At 36.2% G+C, this 15,515-nt stretch overlaps 1 long non-coding RNA gene across 1 annotated transcript; it reads left to right on the top strand.

The window, feature by feature from the left end:
• The first annotated feature begins 36 nt into the window (after positions 1-36).
• Positions 37-13,980, top strand: LOC139133399 (uncharacterized). Its single transcript, XR_011552587.1, has 6 exons — positions 37-194; positions 3,105-3,315; positions 3,828-3,947; positions 9,324-9,563; positions 9,895-9,993; positions 10,477-13,980. It is a non-coding gene; the product is annotated as an uncharacterized lncRNA (long non-coding RNA).
• The last annotated feature ends 1,535 nt before the right edge of the window (positions 13,981-15,515 follow it).

Here is a 15,515-nt window from a genome sequence, read left to right as displayed (position 1 = left end):
TTTAATTAACTACAATTTTTGTATTTTTTTAGGAATTTCGCCAGCGGATACCCATTGGAAAGATCTGTAATAAAGGTGGCGTTTCCTAATGTAAAGAAAGCCATTGTTGACAAGAATGGAGAACCGTTCAATCCGAGATCAATACTGAAGTTGTGTGTTTGTAATGTGTTGGCAAATATTTGCTTCGGTAACGAGTAAGTTCACTTGCCTACACTTATCCATGAAAAAATGACCAAGTTAGCGTCGGATGTAGTCTCATAAACTTGTTGTTTGAAAGCCAGCAGTTTGATATTTTGTCGTAAAATTCATATAGCGAAAATGCTAAACTCTTTGCATATCTATATCTTGCTTATCTATCGTACTCGAAGTCATATACTTCATAGCAAGAAATAATTATCCAACTTGAATTCAAACATAGGATTTCAACTTACAATGAACAATGTCAATTATGCATTTACGATAAAGTTTACACAATGATGCAGCCTTAATACACTATAAAATAACCAAATATCTAGGGTAGCTTAGCTCGTAGCCGATCTGAACGACTCTTAGAAATCTCAAAATTTCATGATCCATTTAAGCAAGAACTGGATTCCAAATAACATGGGCGATATTATTCGAGTCATTTGTCCGTGAGAAAAAGAATCCTAGCTAGGTAAGTTTGCAAACTCTCAGTCAGAAAAATGTAACAACTTAGCCGGCTATTGAACCACTCTTTTTGGGAGTGGAGATTTAGCCGACTGGTTCTGTCTCAGGCCTCTCAGCTAGGCGACTGATGCGTATGTTGTGGGTTCGAATCCGATTGAAAACTATCCGTATTTTCTATCCTGGGTCGGTAACACTGCTGGTGGACAGAATTGTCCCCGAGGTTATCGTTCGCCCAGTTAAAGCGATGAAATTCGTTTCTTCGCTTCGATAAAGTGTGTATGTGCGATGTATGATAGTGAGCATGCGTGCGTGAGTGCTTCACGAACTCTACAACGTGTTGAAAGGTCTCAGTCAGAAAAATGTAACAACTTAGCCGGCTATTGAACCATCTTTTTTGGGAGTGGAGATTTAGCCACTGGTTCTGTCTCAGGCCTCTCAGCTAGGCGACTGATGCCGTATGTTGTGGGTTCGAATCCGATTGAAAACTATCCGTATTTTCTATCCTGGGTCGGTATCACTGCTGGTGGACAGAATTGTCCCCGAGGTTATCGTTCGCCCAGTTAAAGCGATGAAATTCGTTTCTTTGCTTCGATAAAGTGTGTATGTGCGATGTATGATAGTGAGCATGCGTGCGTGAGTGCTTCACGAACTCTACAACGTGTTGAAAGGTCTCAGTCAGAAAAATGTAACAACTTAGCCGGCTATTGAACCACTCTTTTTTGGGAGTGGAGATTTAGCCGACTGGTTCTGTCTCAGGTCTCTCAGCTAGGCGACTGATGCCGTATGTTGTGGGTTCGAATCCGATTGAAAACTATCCGTATTTTCTATCCTGGGTCGGTAACACTGCTGGTGGACAGAATTGTCCCCGAGGTTATCGTTCGCCCAGTTAAAGCGATGAAATTCGTTTCTTCGCTTCGATAAAGTGTGTATGTGCGATGTATGATAGTGAGCATGCGTGCGTGAGTGCTTCACGAACTCTACAACGTGTTGAAAGGTCTAAGTCAGAAAAATGTAACAACTTAGCCGGCTATTGAACCACTCTTTTTTGGGAGTGGAGATTTAGCCGACTGGTTCTGTCTCAGGTCTCTCAGCAAGGCGACTGATGCCGTATATTGTGGGTTCGAATCCGATTGAAAACTATCCGTATTTTAATGAAAGCTTGCACAAGCTCTAGGAGAGGAGAAAATAAGGCTAACTTTTGTTACCATTTCATTTGCTTCGACATTTTGTTGACCTAAAACTTTTAAACACATCAATTAACAATGTATATTAACCAGCGAAAATATATATGTTTTCACGCTAACATCGACTGATTAACTAAGACATTTCCAAGGGACCAACGGGATTAAGACCAGGGTATGTTGGAGGCTCTGAATATACATTTGCACAGAATTTCAGCGCACACTAGATCGCGCCCTATACCGGCATTGGAAATTGCAAGAAAATTTATTGTGGTAATGGATATTGTCACCCCTCGGCAAATGGATGCCCTCGTCACGAATATAAGAATATAATATAAGTTTGCAAACGGACAGTATTTTCCAACGCTCTTAGCGGCATTAACGTCCTTGTCCACACTTTGCAGTACCTTTCATTATTGACATTTAAGAAGAAGGAGTAACAGAACTGAGTGTATTAATTTCGTTTGTGTATTACTAGTAAGAGCTTGTCAGTTTGAGCATATCTCGGCATACCATTCTGTGCATTCAAGCAGATTCTTATTCAATCCCGGTGGTATTTTGCCTTTAATATCCTCAGCATTCAGGCATTTATGCGAAGCTGTTTCAATGCTTGAAAGTCAATTTTGCTTTGTTTATATCACTGCTCACCACTGATTAACAAATGTTCTTCCCTTGGATATTGCTTTAAATTTCTAAACCTAATTTTTCATCATCGCGTTAAAAATGGATCACGAGCTCGCGAGGGCTCGAGTTTTCTCAGGGGAGTTTTTGGAGCCAATTAATTTTTCTTGAAATCTCGAGTTTTAGGTTTCTCAATACAGCAATCGGTAATAAATCTGATGATTAGATAAAAGCATTTTCTAGCTAAAACAACATAGTGTTACATTAACTGATATTAACTGTTTTCACCTTTGGGAGTTTCTTATTTTGTGTGTTCATTCATTCTATTGATGTTTCGTGAAGATTCATTTGTCTGCTATTCATCTACGTATTGCAAACACGAAAATCTCGGACTGTTAGATGCTATTGGAGAAATGGAACCTATGTCAGAGCTAGGATATCTTATTCGAGAGTTAATTTTAAAGCTTTCTCAAGAATATTCTCTGACGATTTCATAGAAATCCTGGTGATTAGTATTGTAGCATCATTATAACTTAAAATTGATAGGGACCCATCTCCTTAAAGTGCCATGATTTTCTTTTGACATTTATCATTGGAGAACAGTGGCATGTCCCACGTCTTCGCAATCTACACATGTATCATGTCTTGTTTCAGCTATGACTTTGATGACACTGAATTCAAAAACATCATGCAAAATTCGTTAACGATATGGATGATATCTTTGCAAATGGCACACTGGCTGACATTAAGCCAATACTTAAGTATATACCATCCAAAACGATCCGTCAGATGAAGAAAGTTGCCAATACTTGGTTAAGATTTATCCAGTCCAAGATCGACGATCATAGGATGAATATACAAGAAGGTATCGTATAAACAACTAAACGGTAGAAATATTGAAATGATAACATAGTCAAGATTCATATGTGACATGTACTCGAAAAGTAGAATTAGCTGGAGTATGTACTAATATGCTCTTGTTTGCACAAAGAGAGTGGCTATATTTAAACATCATGAAGATTCTGAACTCTCGTCCATGTAGTAAATAGTTTCTTTGTTTCTACGCTTTCTCTCGACACAATGTTATATTCGTAATGATTCACACTAACGTCTTTATTTTATCATATACAAATAATATCTAACTTTTTACATTCATCAATGATAATATGTTTTTGAATTTTACTGAAAAATACAAACACAATTATCATCAGAATTATCACTGTCATTATGCTCCTCCTCATGATTATCTCATGATGAACACCTTTTTCAGAATTGCTGATTTTGTCAATCTATAACTCCTACAAATACTATCAGAACTTAGAATGATAATGTTCGTTGTCAGTGATTTACGGTCATTTCAACTTTCTTCTTTGATAGGTAGCGATTCTAATGTTGTTCATGATGTTTTGAAGTTACAAGCAGAATTGAAAGGTACAAACCAGGCTGATGTGTTGACAGACGTCTAAGCACGACAAATAGTATCTGATGTATCTGGAGGTAATTCATTCCTTTTATTTTGGATGATAGATGAAACTCTTGTAGAGTATAATAATTGTCTTCCATACTCTAAAATATTACAAAACGCATATACGTTCTTGTGTGCTAACAGTAACTTAATATAGAATTAATAATTATATGGGATCCGGATACATTGTGTCCAGGCCACTGTAATGTGACATAGTTTTTAATATCTCTAATGTTATACAGCTAACCCTTTTAAATTTATGCCATTTGGCTTCATATGGTATGGTCTTTGTCTTATGCTGGTAACACAAATGATGTATTTAAAAAAATGATACATGGCATAAATAGTACTTGACTTGTGAGTGCGACTACAGCAAGCCAAATGTTCCAAATATATTAATCGTCACAGTATAAAAAGAACCTTTCTACAGTGACATAAAAATTTGGTTGAATCATGGAAGTAAATAAATAAATAAATAAATAAATAAGAAAAGTATAATTCCATAAAAGGATATAAATGATATTTTATACTTAAATGTAAAATATTCTTCAAAGCGTAATAAGGGAATAAACAGTTTGTGCAACAAACGATTTGGAAAAAGGGGTACACCCATACTTATTGGCCTACATACACGTATAATAGTTATCGTAAAAATTGCAGTGAGTGCTGATTAAAAAAATTAAAAATCTTTAAAAACGATGTTACGTACAAAATAGCACGATGAGAAAATGTTTCAAAAAGCACTACTACCAGTCGGGGAAAACACGACAAAAAATTTCAATTACAAATGTTCTTACAATGTAACGAATAGTCGTTAACCATTTCAATAAAGCATCTACCATAAAGGCTATGGTCGGAAATACTTAATCGACCAAATTATGGCAAGAGCTTCTTTCTCGATTGTTGAATTGTATTTCTCATGTTTGGGAAAGTTCGACCGCATAAGAAATTGAAACTTCTTTATTGTCACGTACCTGTATCAAACAAGATCCAATACTAGTGTAACATGAATCTATACGCAGGACAAACGGTTCATCAAAATCAGGATGTCCGAGTAGTGGATTGGAAATAAGCACTGACTTCAAAGTGCAAAAGGGGTCTTCACATTCAGTACTCCATTCAAATGCAATGTCCTGTATCAACAGTTTGTTTAGCAATGAGTGACTTTGGCAAAGGTTTGCACACCCCGTTGATAGTACGATGCTAATCCAAGGAAATTCAGTAACTGAAGAATATTATTCGGATGAGGATAGTCCTTTACTGAATTAATTTTCTTTGGGTGTGATCTTAAGTCATGTCGTGTAACGATATGTCCTAATGATCTATTTCAGTCTTATAGAAGTGACATTTACTACATTTTAATTTCTGCCCGGCTTCTTCAAATCGATTTAAGACCTCTCGCAAATGTTGTAGGTGTTCATCAAATGTTTTTAAAAACACCACAATGTCATCCAGATAAATCAGGCATATTGACCCTTCGGTAAATTCCATCAAGCATTGAAAGGTGCTTGGCATGTTACACAAACCAAATGGCATAATGTTTAATTCACAGAGTCTATTGTATGAAACAAAGGCGGTGGTATCTCTATCTTCCAATGCAACTTCAATTTGCCAATATCCTGATGCTAAGTCCATTTTCGAAAACTAATGTGCTTGCCAAATGGCTATTCGATGGACTATTCGATGCATAGAACTGGGTAAACATCCTTCTTTGTGATGTTGTTCAATTTACGGTATTTCACAAAGATAGGCTGTACCATGGGCTGGTGTATGGTCAGATTACGTCATTGCCTAACGTAGATTGATTATGTTCTCATATGTATATACGTGTCTTTTGGATTATCTCCAGTATCTAGATTTTCCCAATCTTTGTCATGTTACACAAATATTACATCATATTCCATTAACAGCTCATCAATCTGTCTCATCTGCTAGGCAGACAAATCTGTGTTACACAGACCATGTGTCTCCTCGAAATAACCTTAGGCAATACTTTACCAGTAATTCACCATGGGTTGCTAAAGTCAGTCTCCGTCTCAGTGTCACATGCCTAGATCTGGAACTCACTACATTACCATCAACATCTCTAGCATCCAAATTCCATACTCATGCAATAACATCATCGTCGTCAGTAACTTCAAATACACCTAGATTTATATGCTTATATATCTTCTCAGGCTTATCTCTTGGGTTTATAACTCTAACTTTCACACATCAATTGTTTACAGTAACCAGTTCTTATGCAAAGCCAACTCCCAACTTAACATCATCATGTGGTCGGGCTTTTACTAGGCACAGTTTCCATTGTCTATACCTATGTCTGTCATGAAAGTTGTCTGCTAACTGCCAGACTTTCTGAAGTATGTAAGGAGGTTTCAAAACACGCGTTCTACAGTGGCAACTGTTAACTTTCAGTGAGGTATCACGTCGTTCTACTGTGGCTTGTTTTGTAGTGAACATGATGTAAAATCTGATCAATCAGTCATACGTGGAATTTGTGATAATATAAGCATGATAGAAAAATTTCTTGGCGGGAATCTCGAAGTCGACTTCCATTCGTCCAATAATGTTGACTTTGTTCCTATTGATGTTTTCTCACAAATCCTAGATATATGCAACAGGGATTTATTCCTCAAATTATGCAAACTTTGGCATAACTTTTCACTTACTATCGTAGTTCCTCCGCAACGAATGTCCGCTTACATCTTGACATCATCATTACAAATTTTCCCGTAGTAGTGTTGTTTTTGTCGTAACCTAGAGATGCTTTATCTTTGTAACAAAAGTCAATTTAACTCCTCCAAGATAGACAGGAGGAATGCGACGAACTCTAGAGGCTTCGGAAATAACACACATGCAACTTGTTTTCTTGTTATGAAAATGATATCGTGACTGTCACCGTACCAACTGCAAATATTAACGAACGTCTGAGTCCCTTCACAGAAGGACTAATTAGACAAATATCATCGGCATACATTAGGTGGTTTATGCAAATTCCTCGAATGTTACAACCAGTTTTCGTCTTCGACAAAATACAACTAAAATCATCAACATATATATTAAATAGCTAAGGTGACAAGATCCCACCTTGCCTTGCACCATTTAAGAGAGAAAATGTATTCGAAAGCCATGTGAGAAATGAAATTATTCCTGTCATTCAAAGGTGATGCTTCAATAGCTGAAGTCATCACGCTCTGATGTGTGATGTGTATTTAACCCGAAGTGGACAGTTATACATTGCATACATAGTAAAACATTTTAAGTGTTTTCAAGTTTCTAATGTAGATTAGAATCAATAAGGCGGGCAGGAGTGCTAGGGTTATAGCAGCAGGATGGAGGGGAAGCGGACATCTACACAAACGCTTTAAATATCTACTCTCTTTAACTGAGTAAAATGCAAATGATAAGAAAGAAATCGTAATTCAGGAAACCGCCCAGAAGAGAAAAAGAAAGCAATTGAATGAAAAACAGCACAGTTTTTGTCTTAGTCGAATAATAGCCGGAAAAATATAATCAGTCTGTTGCATGTTTATGGTTGAGTTGACGAGATGCTGATTCAATTAATCACCAAGTTTCCAAATTATATCAAGCCTTCGTATAATATTTCACAAGAAATTCTCGTAGCAATTTAATGACTACTAGTTCGGAAGTTTGACTTTCATGGGAAGCTTGGCACACCGTGATGGATTCAGCTATTGAGGCATCATCTTGGAATGACAGGGAATAATTTCATTTTTCACATGGCTTTCAAAATGTGGAGTGTGAAAAGATGGAGAGAGAGAGTTAGATTCCTAGCTCTAAAGGCTCATCTTCTGACTGCTGATATCAGCTGATATTAAAGATCATCAAATAGACTGATCAATAACTGGCTGCAGAAAGGGACAATCGATCTGTATTAAATTAATATTTTTCTATTTTGTTCATTTGATGGTGTTCTGACTGCTGATATCAGCTGATATTAAAGATCATCAAGTAGACTGATCAATATTTGGCTGCAGAAAGGGACAATCGATCTGTATTACAATTTAATACTTGTCTATTTTGTTCATTTGATGGTGTTCTACTTTGAACACAATGTGGTAACTCATCTAGAATGTACCTAACCACACTAAATTTCAGTCTGTGTTGTTTGAATTATTTAAGAGTTGACTACAATGGCGAGCATGAATGAGGATATACCACTTTTGAATTTTAAACTTTAACATACAACTTCGACCATGTGCTGTAATTTAATTGACCTTTCACAGTTATCAAAACATGAGTGTTCAGTCCCAGTGAAAAACATACTGTGTAAAACGAAGTTATTTTATTTGCTTTGTCGTTATGATTTCAAGTTTCTATCACAGATACACATCATTTTAGATTTGCTTAAGACCTTTCATTGATTGGCAAATTGTTGAAGTTGTGCGGGGTAGAATTGCATGTTTACTAACTGACAAATTGTTTTACTCACGTTAGTACATTAAAAATAGTTAGGAAAGGCCAGGGAAAGACAAGAAAACGTTGGATAGGTCTCACTCATTTTTTTACGAAACAAACATCTTACATCAATGCTCGTTTATATTACCAGCATTTCATTTAGCTCTCTCTGAACCTTGCAAGTCACTTATATATTATATGATAAAATAATTTAAGAAAATCTTCGCGTTATTAATTTGGAGATTTTCCACAAAAGTGCCAATGTGGCGCTATTTTCATGCTGACTCAAAATTTCGGTTGTCTTGCCCACACAAAATATTTATCAGTAGTCAAGTACACATTAACCGTACACCTGCCAAAAGGCTGCGTGCTGCTGAATGTTGTGATAAATATAGAAAAATTAGCTCAGCGCTACTGATGCTATCTTGGCTTACAGGAAATTGGTTCTTGGTCTTGTGCCAAATTATTTGAATTGTGATATGTGAAACTTAGTAAACGACTCAAACATGCTTCGATAACATATTTTGTTACTTCTGCTAAATCGCATGAATTCGTGCAATGTATTCATTGCCTTGATATACTCTGTAATGTGTGCGATGTGTTATAGTGAGTGTACGAGCGTAAGTGCTAACTCTATAGCGTGTGGAGGGGTCACAGTCAGATAAATTGTAATAACTTGGCTCGATTATTGACCCACTCTGTTTTGGAAGTGGGGATTTGGTTGAGCAGTTCTGTCTGTGGCTTCTCTGCTAGGTGACTAGCTGCCGTATGTTGTGAGTTCAAATTCAAAAACTTACCGTATTTACCATTAGTAAGGAAATGGGAAGGGCATTGTTATTTTACATTACGGTTCATGTTGAACAAAGAAATAATTTGAACTTGAACTGTTGTGCAGTCTAAAGACAAACAAACACCTGTTTGCAACAATTATAGATTGTTTTTTGTAGTTGTCTGTACTCAGACATTTCAATATTATACTCTCATACCAGCCGGGGTCGACACAACAACTGAAACCTTGATTTGGTGTGTGGCTTACTTGGTCAGCTATCCCGATGTTCAGGCAAAAGTACACAAAGAAATAGATGATGTCATCGGAAGAGATCGGTTACCATTGTTGTCCGACAAGGCTAAATTACCGTACTGCGAATCTATCATCCGCGAAGTAATGAGAATCAGAACAACTATGCCGCATAACGTACCTCATGAAACCACGGAGAACACTGTAATTGGTAGGTCTTCTTTTCACCTTCTTGTAAACATTCGAAGCAAGTACATATATTGTGTACTAATTTCGAAGAGTAAATAGAACTATTTCTATTGACGTTCCGCCTATCGGAGGTTGTACATGCTAATGAGCTCTTGCTTTCCGTTTAATAGCAGGAGTGGTTTCTTAAACTTTGAAAAGTGCAGTCATTTTCATTTATTACAAGAACTTCCAATCATTTCAGGCATCTAGCATTTGATGAGAGGGGATGAAAATTATGTGAACAATATGTCTGCATAGTTTACCAGGATTATTTGATTATAGAGGACTGAATCCTGCTATATCCAATCCCATAGGTGGCTATAACATACCAAAAGGGACCCAAATATGGACTAACTTTCAGAATCTGCACATGGATGAGGAATACTGGAAGGAGCCTGAGAAATTTTGCCCAGGTATGTTGAATCAAAATTTCTATATAGCAGTGTTTTTGACAAGGTCATTGTGTAGCAAATATATATTGATAATTAATGTGTTCTTCTGCCTTCCGAGTAAAAAAGCAACATAACAACAAACTAATGTAGCACTTTAATGGATGTTTCTACCTTTTTGAAATATAAATTGTTTTATAAAGTTGACTGGATATGATACAAAATTACTGATGACAGCAACAGAAGGAGATGTTGCGATCCAACAGCAGTTAAAGATCAAAGTATAGAGTAGCCGAGATCATGGTCATTTGCATATGCTAATATGGTTAACAAAAAATTCACTTAGAACTTGATCCCTTGTTGGTAACATTCCATTGCATAACAATCATATGGTACCCTTTGGTTCATTTTTTCGAGGTAGACTATACAAAATCATGAGAGATCACTGATTTGTAGAAGTATAGTCCGTAAAGAAAAATACAGACATTTTTTATGTTTTCCCTACAGAACGATTCTTAGACGACGAAGGCCGTATTGAGAAAAGACAAGAGAGTTACTTCCCTTTTTCGACTGGATGCCGTATGTGCGTAGGAGAGACTTTGTCGAGGAATGAAATGTTTCTGATATTAACCTGTTTGTTTCAGCAGTTTACTTTATCACCGGTCAAAGAAAAAGGGAAGCCAAGCCTGGAACCGACCTTTAGAAATCTTGTCACAAGATGTATGCCCTTTGAAGTTGTCGCAAAGGAACGCATTTCTGTGAAAACTGACTCGCAGGCTTGAATTAGTGTGTTCTGAAACAACAAAATTATCCACCGCCGAACTAAATTGGAAATGATAAATGCGTGCACTCCGAATCAGTAGATATAACACATGAAAAAAACACGTAATGTTTTTCCGATATAATGTCACCAGTGTTTTTGTTTGCAAAATATGTAAAACGAGAAATGTTGCAAACGTAGCGTAGTTTAGCAAGGTGTTAGGGATGTAAGATGATCACTTTTTACTCGCTAGAGAGGACACCAACATTGTAGTGTATATAAGAACGTTTTGCAAAGTGTAACCAAGTCTAAAACTATTTTGTGAAAATTTGACAAGGGGGTGTTGCGAACTTTGCGAGGTGTTTGGGCAGTAAAATGGTCACTTTTTACTCGCCAGAGAGACATAATCATGTAGCATAGTTAACAAACTTAGTGTAGCGAAGGGTAACCAAGTCTAGAAATATTTTTATGAAAATTTGAGAATGGGGTGTTGCAAACGTAGTGAAGTGTAGCGAGGTGTTTTGGGCTGTAAGATGGTCACTTTTTTACTCGCCAAAGAGACACTAATCTTGTAGCATAGTTAACAATCTTAGTGTAGCGTAGTGTAACCAAGTCTAGAAAAAAATTGTGAAAATTTGAGAAGGGGGTGTTGCAAACATAGCGAAGTCTAGCAAGGTGTTGGGGGCTGTAAGATGGTCGCTTTTTACTCGCCAGAGGGACAACAATCTTGTATCGTAGTTAAGAACGTGTAGCGAAGTGTAAGACGAGAAATAACATTTTGTAAAAATTTGAGAAATGGGTGTTGCGAACATAAGTGTAGCAAGTTGTTGGGGGCTATAAGATGGTCACCTTTTAACGCCAGAGGGACACCAATCTTGCATCGTAGGTAAGAACGTGTAGCGAAGTGTAGAAAAATTTTGTGAAAATTTGAGAAGGGGGTGTTGCGAACGTAGCGTAGTTTAGCAAGGTGTTGGGGATGTAAGATGGTCACTTTTTACTCGCCAGAGAGACATTAATCCAGTTGCGTAGTTAAGAACGTGTAGCAAAGTAAACTTTTGTAAAAATTGGAGAAGGGGTGTTGCGAATGTAGCGAAGTGTAGCAAGGTGTTCGGGGCTGTAAGATGGTCACTTTTTACTCGCCAGACAGACACCAATCTTGTAGCGTAGTTAAGAACGCGTAGTGAAGTGTAACCAAGTCTAGATAAATTTTGTTAAAAATTTGAGAAGGGGTTTTTGTGAACGAGCGAATTGTAGTGACGTGTTGCAAGCTGTGAGATGGTAATTTTAGCGAAGTTTAACCGAGTCTAGAGAATTTGATTTTCTAGAAAATTGGAGAGAGAGGGGGTTTAAGAGTGTAGCTGCTTTTGCTTGACGTTAGTTGAAGTAATAGAACAAAAACTTACAGTGTTGTTAAAAATGTCTAGCAAATTACTTGAACATATTTAACTTGGAGTATTGTCACTTGTAGTGCCCTGTAGGCTCTATAGAAAACCTTTTCTTGATTATTAAAATAACTGAAAATTCCTCAAAACATCCTGCTTACTTGTTCGATCAAAACACTCGATCTGAGGTAAATTCTGTAACCTTCGTACGGTAGCGATTTAACCTTGCGAAGACATCAGAGGTACCGGTGTTGTCCAACGGCGATCTCTCAGAGTCTAAGCACTGTAAAGCTTACCGAGCACTCGCACATACGTAATTACTAACAAGATAAAGTGTACATGTAATTTGGATCTATGACAGTTTTTCTGAGTTATTAATGTATTGACTCAAGACATATGAAAATGAGTTCAAACAAGAAAGGAATTACAAAAAATAAAAGCAAAAACTACCCGACCAAGATTTTTTACATTTTCCTAAAATGTAGTCTTAGTGGGTCGCAAATCTAAGTTGTTTCAGGAAAAGCCAAGTTGATCAATTTGTATTAAAATTAACATAGTAGGCGAGCAGCAGGCTCACCTATTTTTCACACTTAATGTACCCACCTTACATTAAGCCACATCACACATCATTTGAAAGCTTATTATCTTTACTTCAAGAAAATTGACGATGTGGAGCTGCCAAGTAGGGCCATAACCCCCTAATTTGCAAAATTCACATGGGTATCCAATTTGCATAAATGTGATTTAAAATTAGGAAAATTATTGTTAACTGTTAAATGATAGGTATTTGCATGTAGAAAAGAACTATGAACTCCAAACGTGTATTCAAAATATTCTTATTGAATATTTCTAATTAAATTGTAAACATCTTGAGTCGTTTTTAGCTCACGTGTGTAAACACGTGGGCTAATGTCATAGCGATGTCTGTCTGTCTGTCTGTCTGTCTGTCTGTGTGTGTGTGTGTGTGTGTGTGTGTGTGTGTGTCTGTCTGTCTGTCTGTCTGTCTGTCTGTCTGTCTGTCTGTTTACACGATAACTGAAAAACACCTGAATGGATTCAAGTCAGATTTGGTACACAGGTACCATATGCTACTTGCAAGATCTGATTAGATTTTGGTTAGTGTGGCTTGCATATTAATGAAGTTATGCAATCTCGTTTTTTTCGTACAATGGTTTCCCTATGAAGACGGTAATGACAGTGTAGACATATATAAATAAATACTGCACAAAATTTCATGAAACTTTTCACAGATGACAATCTAAGAACATTATGATGATAATGTGAGTGTCATGTCAATTATCTTCTCATTTGCATATTAAATGAAGTTTTGTTATTAGTGAGATAACTCTGAAATTCCAGCACCAAACTTGATGATACTTGCAACAAATATTGATCTAATATATATCAAATTATACTTAGAAGTATTAGGCAGTGTCAAGTTAATAAATAGCTCATTTGCATATTTTATGAAGGTTTGTAATTAGTCATATAACTCTAATACAACTTCACCAAATGTGATGAAATCTGCTGCAGATACTGATCCGACTGATATCTAACTGTAGTGTAAAGCATTTAACAGTGTGAAATTAATTAAGGGCTGATTTGCATATTTAATGAACTTTGTAATTAGGTATATAACTCTGAAATTACGGAACCCAAGTCAGTGAAATTGGGTACAGATATTGTTTAGATAAATATCTAATTGTACTGAGAAGCATTTGGCAGTGTCAAGTTAACAAATAGGTCATTTGCATATTTTATGAAGTTTTGTAATTAGTCATATAACTCCAAAATAACTGCACCAAATGTGATGAAATCTGCTGCAGATACTGATCCGACAGATATCTAATTGTGGTGAAGAGCATTTAGTTGTGTGAAGTTAATAAAGGGGTTATTTGCATATTTAATGAACTTTGTAATTAGTGATATTACTCCAAAATTACAGCGTGAAATTTGATGAAACTTGCTACAGATGTTGATTTGATAAATATCCAATTGTACTGAGAAGCATTGAGCAGTGTCAAGTTAATAATTAGCTCATTTGCATATTTCATGAAGTCTTATAATTAGTCATATAACTCCGAAATAACTGCATCAAATGTGATGAAAACTGCTGCACATACTGATACAACAGATATCTTACTGTATTGTAAAGCATTTAGTAGTGTAAAGTTAATTAAGGGTTCATTTGCATATTTGATAAACTTTGTAATTAGGTATATAACTCTGAAATTTCGGCACCAAAATTTTGTGAAACGTGCTACAGATATTGATTTGATAAATATTTAACTGTGCTATGAATCATTGAACAGTGTCAAGTTAATTTAGGGTTTATTTGCATATTTAATGAACTTTGTAATTAGTGACATTACTCTAAAATTACAGCATTAAATTCAATAAAACGTGCTACAAATGTTGATCTGATGGATATCTAATTGTGTCATGAATTATTGAGCAGTGTCAAATTAATGAACAGCTCATTTGCATATTAAATAAAGTTTTGTAGTTAGTGATTAAACTCTGAGAGTACTGTGGGAAGTTGAAATAAAACTGCTACATATAGTGATAACATATATCTCATTATTCTGTGAAGCGTACAACTATTAATGAACCTGTTGTAAAACACGTGAGCATATTCAGTTCATATCTGGTTGTTTTTTAAGGATACGCAGACTGGAACCTTTTCCCTTTTAATTCCCATATAGCTGAACAAAAAGAATATATAAACCAATTGGAACTAATCCAATTGCATATTATAAATGTGTGCTGAACAGCCCTCGTGTATTATTGATGTCATTTTGTTTCAATTTCTCTTGAAATCTTGTTTTGATGGAGAATCATTTGTTACTACATCTGTGTTACATCGACCGTTTCAGTTCAGTTATGTGAAATATGTAGACACAAGGCACCACATTTCATTTATCGTATTTATTGTTATGTAATAAAGGAAAAGCAACTCAACACACCGTTCATATCTTCGTTGATAGCGTTTTGTGTATGATATTGTATACATTGTCAGTGTATATTATATACTTTGTTTGGCTGTTTTATATAAAGTTTTGATTGGCCGTGGCGATTATTCCAGTTAACAGTAAAATACTAACACCACGCACAAGTTGGTACCTCATGCTAAAAGTACAAGTGAACAAAATGACGTCCACAAGGAAAGTTCTTAGGTTTGCCGTCTTGTAGCGTGTGGTCTAAATCTACGCCTATATTAGAACTCGTGAGCAGGATCTCGGCATGGCGTCTCAGCTTTTAACAGCTTTTAACAGCTTTTCGTAGTTTAGTTCAGAACATAAACAGTAGAGGGGGACTTCCCCCTCTACTGTCTATGTTTAGAACTACTGGGCAACATGATGTCTGACCAGTACATAGGCCTAGGGGTAACTAAAAATGCTCAG

The sequence above is a fragment of the Ptychodera flava genome, chromosome 5 (genome assembly GCF_041260155.1).
Source record: "Ptychodera flava strain L36383 chromosome 5, AS_Pfla_20210202, whole genome shotgun sequence".
Taxonomy (NCBI): Eukaryota; Metazoa; Hemichordata; class Enteropneusta; family Ptychoderidae; genus Ptychodera; species Ptychodera flava.
The sequence above is the reverse complement of the archived record's forward strand: the minus strand, read 5'-3'. Positions and strand labels throughout refer to the sequence as shown.